Raw genomic sequence first — 6000 nt, 5'->3', positions numbered from 1 at the left:
AAAGAAATGATTATAGAAACTAAAAAATTAAGGAAGGATTGTTTGAATTTTAAACAAATCTGTAACAATGCCTCCAAGAAACGTGTATAAATCCTCTCATCAAGGGAACCTCACATCCATCATTTTTTTGGTGTGAGAGACAATGGACGTAGGATTTTTTTAATCCGAACCACTTAAGATTTTAGTCTTGCATTTTTTCATTTCATGGTATCAGAGCTATCTCTGTGAGGATTATCGATTTCTCTATGGCTTCCGGTGCATCCTCTTCGTCCGTCATGACAGCTAAGTATCTGTATCCTTCAACAGTTAATGTTGCAAATTTTGTCTCTATCAAACTCTCTCACAAGAATTACTTGCTTTGAAAAACCCAAATGCTTGGACTGATTGAAAGCCAAGACATGATGGGTTTTATTGAGGGACAAATATCCAAACCGACCTCTACCATTGAAATTGTTGAAAATGGTGAGGCCCGTTCTATCCCAAATCCAGAATTCTTTGCCTGGAAAAAATCAGACCGACTCCTTATAGGGTAGATCACTGGATCACTCTTTGAAGAAGTGCTAGGTCATGTGGTTGGACTCCAAAGCTCTTTCGAAGTCCGGAATGCTCTTATAAAGGTCTTTGCTAGAGAATCTAAAGACCGAGAATTTCTGTTAAACAAAAAATTGCATACATTTCAAAAGCAAAATAAAACTGTTACTAAGTATATAACAGGTTTCAAAACCATATGTGATGAATTGGCAGCCATTGGGAAACCGCTGTCGGATCAAGACAAAGTTTATTGGCTCATAAATGGGCTTGGATCAGGTTATGAATCGTTTATGACGTCGATACTTCGACCTCCTATTCCTGCATATATTGATGTTGTTTCTTTGCTTGAAAGCCATGACAACATGAAAAACCTCCATGGGTTCCAACTCAATCCTAATGTTGTGTTTATAAGCCAGCAAGTTCAAGTTCAACCTTCTTACTCTCATAATTACAGAGGACGCGATCACTATATCAGAAAAAACAGCAACTCTCGCTTCAACTCGTGGGACATGGATTTCCACCCGCTTCTCAATCTCATCCCACCAACACTCCAACCAATGCTGGGTGAAATACCACTCAATCTGCAGTGAAAGCAGTGTGTCAAATTTGCAGCTTGTGCAGTCACACAACATTCAAATGCTACCACAAATTCAATTAGGCGTATCAGCCCAAAGATCTTCCAAAATTTTTTTCCATTGTTCAAGTTGTCGATCCTAATAACGCAGATTGGTATCCGGACACTGACGCAACTTCTCATGTTACAAATGATCCAGATAAACTCAAGCATCTCATTAAATACCATGGAACTAATTCAGTTATGGTTGGAAACAGGCGGCATTTACCGATAACTCATGTTGGCTCTACTAATATTGATCTTGGAAATACTACTCTCCCTCTTGATAATGTGTTGGTTGTTCCAGCGATAAAGAAAAATCTTATTTCCGTAAGTCAGCTTACATCCTCTATGCCCTATGTATTTGAGTTTACATCTGATTTGTTTGTGATTAAGGACAAGGAAACCAATCAAACGATTGCCAAGGGAGCTAGAGAGGGAGACTTATACGTGCTCAAGACCAGACCGAAGGCAGTATTCTTTTATGATCGTTTCAGGATAGCAACTTCAGAAATTTGACATAGTCGGCTCGGGCATCCATCAGCTAAGATCATTGAATTTTTATCGTCCAAGGGTAGAATAAATTTAACAGCAAAAACACCTATGTTTTCTATTTGTCGAAGTTGTCAATTGGTTAAAGCAACATGTTTGCCTTTTCTTCCATTAGATGATGAATATTATGAACCTTTTGAAAAAATTCATTGTAATATTTGGGGACCAGCACCGGTTGACTTATGTCAAAAATTTCGATACTATGCTCTCTTTGTTGATTACCATTCTCGATACTCTTGGATCTCTCCATTAAAATCTAAGTCTGATTTCTTTACAAAGTTTATAGAATTTCATAAGATGGTGACAACGCAATTCGGAAGATCTGTAAAAAAAATTCAAAGTGATGAGGGTGGTGAATTTAATAGCGCAACATTTCTCTCTTATTTAAGAGAATGTGGAATCAAACATCTCAAGGCGTGTCCAAAAACTCCTTAATTGAATGGGTTGGTGGAGCGGAAACATGGGTCAATTACTGAACTTGGATTAACTCTACTGTTTCATAGTAATTTACCAACAAAATATTAGGTGGAAGCATTTTCTACAATTGTTTGGCTCATAAATCAGTTGCTGACGTCCACGCTCCAAATGCTAAGCTCATATGAAAGTTTATTTCATAAACCTCCAGATTATTCTTGCCTAAGGACTTTTGGGTGTAGATGTTTTTCCTATACCAAGAGCTACAACAAACACAAATTTGAATCCAAATCCTTACCATGTGTCTTCATAGGGTATAGTGACCAACACAAAGGTTATCGCTGCCTTTATCCCTTGACAAATCGGGTGTATATTTCCAGACACGTTGTGTTTGATGAAAAATGCTTTCATTTCAATCAAGGTTCGGCTAGCGCACAACTGAATTACAACTTTGCTCAGATCTGGTGTCCTTCTCTCCCATCGCCACACAACCTAACCAGCCTGCTCTCACCAAAGTGAACCCCCATGATCTTGCAAGACTTCATAATAGTGAACCAGGACCTCCCTTTGTTGCTCCTTCTCTACTATCACCAGCCATGTCGCCCTTACCTTTATCACCACCAGAGTCGCCAGCCCTTCACTCATCATCGCTGCCTAGCTCGCCAGCTCTTCATTCACCATCGCCACCTAGCTCACCCTCTCCAATCCCATCTAATGCTTTACCCAATACCTCTACTAGACTGTCTCATCTTATGGTCACGCGGTCTCAAAATGGTATTGTCAAACCCAATCCCAAATACATATTAACTACCCTTGCTCCCGCCGAACCAAGACATTTTTCCATTGCTCTTAAGCATCCCGGTTGGAGGCAAGCTATGAAGGATGAAATGACAGCATTGATTTGCTAATGACACATGGACCTTGGTACCTCGCGATCCATCCATGCATATTATTGGCAGCTAATGGATTTACAAAACCAAATTGAACAGTGATGGCCACGTTGATAGACTTAAGGCAAGGCTGGTAGCACGATACTCAAGTTGAAGGCATGGATTTCCTTGAAACCTTTTCACCAGTCGTTAAACCAGCAACTATTCAGATCGTTCTCTCTGTTGTTCTCATGAATAGTTGGCCACTTAAACAACTTAATGTCAAAAATGCATTTTTGAATGAATATTTGACTGAAACTGTATTCATTGAGCAACCTCCAGGTTTCCAATATGATCGATTTCCACACCATGTTTGCAAATTAAATCGTGCGCTACATGGCCTCAAACAGGCCCCTCGAGCTTGGTATGATCAGTTTGCTCAATTTTTATTCTCTCACAATTTTCAAGCCAGCTCTGCAGATCCATCGTTATTTGTTCGACTCCAACAACCAACTATAACTATACTTCTATTATATGTGGATGATATCATTCTCACTAGTAGCAGTCCAACCTTTCTTGCATCCTTTCAAAAGGAAGTATCTCGTGCATTTTTTCCTTTCATCTCCATCAATCCGACGATGACATTAATGTGCCGACACTCTTTGGCAACCTCTCCAACAGCCATTGTGTAACCTTCAATGAATGTTTGATCCAGCTTCGGTGAGTATTTCTATCTACTTCCCCTATCTTTCTCTCATCCTTTCTTCTAGTTGAATGTTTGATTTCTACCAACAAGAATGGGAGATTGGTCGGTAGCCATTCATGTCAATACTCTAGGATATCACATGCTTTCTTGTTCATTTATATTATATTGGACATCCGGATTTGATATTATGTAACATGAAATTTATTTTAAGGAACAAAAATTGTCAACCTGATTTAATCTGTTATTGGGTATCTGCTTGTAAGTTCTTATATTTAAACTCTTTTGTTTCTAATTTCACAAGTTTTATGAATTAATAGTCAAGTTTTTTTTTCTTTCGTGCAAGCATAGGAGCTAACAAGTGAAAAAAGCGTTGGACCTTTGTTTTTTAAATCTTCATGAAATCATATGTACAAAGAAGCATGTTTTTTTTTAACTTTGTTTTTAGATTTTTTTAGTTAGAGGTCATAGCTCTATAGTTAGTTTCAATTTATAAAAAAATATACATAAGTAGCTTTCATACAATTTAATTTCTCAAACCATTTTTACCTTCTTGTTTGTCATTTTTTACATTTTTTTAAAGAATATTATATATTTTAAAATTTTTGACTTGATGCCTCCGCATTGTATCACTGCATTGCGCATCGTCTGACCTCGCATGCTCACTGCATCATTTCACATCGACGCACTCAATAACATTGCTCTTTATTAAATATAATCTTCTCAACAAAGTGAGTTAGGACACCTGGACAAAATGACTACATCTAAATAGTCAAGTTGTCTAAGTACTGCAGTAAATAAAAAATAAACTGCTTTGTTTATTATTATGTTGAGTCCAACATAACATTTTGAAAGAGTGTGCATGTTTATAATGTTACAGTTATGTTTTGATATCTATAAGGTAGGTTGCAAGTTTTGCCTCGCCCTTTGGAGCAAGGGATGAAATCTTACTTGTACAATTGACCGCAATCCAGAAAAAAAAAATTATGAATGCACCAAAAGTGAAGAGTTCAAACACTGTTGCCCATATACAAGCAACACACGTCCCTTTGCTATTAGAGACATGATCTTCAAGGGCAGAATTCTTTTATGACTGTGTGTTGTTATGAAGGGCTAAATTAGAAATCCTAAATGAAAGATCTGTACTTGTATCAATAGAATTTATCAGATTGTCTTATATTAATACTGGTTGTTATGCTAAGAATGAGATGTTAAATGATTAAAGAAGGTTCTTAATAATTAAGTTTGCAGTTCATTGTTTAACTAAGCATTTGTCATAAGAATCAAGATTTACAAGAGATAATAATTCAATTATGAAGTCTCTATTGTTACTGGCTGCTAACGGCTGCTTTAGGGAGGTAACCATTTGCAAATTACATGAAAATGGTTATTGGAAAGGACTATTGCCAACTCCAAATAGAATTTCAACTTATCCTTATTCATGGTTGAATGGTATGTTTAGTGACATTTAGAGTTGGGATGAGTACGAGTTCCTTCAAGTACCATAGATGCAAATTTATTTGATGACATGTTTGACAATGTAGTTGTGATTCACATGGTTAAAAGTGATATATAAAATCTTGGACTTAATTGGCGATTTAACTAACTCATGAATGCCAATTTCTTTTGTGATTTATTGGGGAAATGGCTTCTTAATTTTTTGAAGTGACCATGTAAATCACATATACATAGTAAACTCTGGGCGAACTTTATTCTAGTATAGCATACTTTTTCCCACCAAAATGAATAATGAGCTAGAACTGTTAATGTAAGGCGAGTTCAGCCTGATCATTTTTTATTTGGGCACAGAATTTAAGAGATTATGTTCAGCAAATCAAAATATTAAACTCTTATAATATACTTGATTTGGCCAAAGGTATATCATCAACAATGCAAGTGTGATTACATTTCTATTGTTGCTATCAAAATGTCAAAGAAAGTCCTTACATTCTATGTTGCAACTTTTTTAGTTGATTTGAACCCAAGTTGAATCCTCCTCCTATGTCCTCATATTATCCAGGTATATTATCCGGGTAAGGAGGAGGTTACAACCCACTGCTAACCTTCTATCCCTAGGATCCTTAGTAGCATCGAGAACTTGGGTGGAGAATGGTACATTCATCAAAGAATATCACGATCCTACCGTTTATGGGCTCAAGGGAGTAGCACTCATGAGGATCAAATCAAAGATGCACTTTCAAAGCACTGTCTACCCGACCAGTTATGCTATGTCCCTTGGAGCATTATGTTCTATTACCCAATCCTTGTTAAATAAAGTATTGCCAATAAAACTCAAAAGGTCAGCAGCGTTTAGAAGG

The sequence above is a fragment of the Nymphaea colorata genome, chromosome 10 (genome assembly GCF_008831285.2).
Source record: "Nymphaea colorata isolate Beijing-Zhang1983 chromosome 10, ASM883128v2, whole genome shotgun sequence".
NCBI lineage: Eukaryota > Viridiplantae > Streptophyta > Magnoliopsida > Nymphaeales > Nymphaeaceae > Nymphaea > Nymphaea colorata.
Note: the sequence above shows the minus strand (reverse complement) of the source record.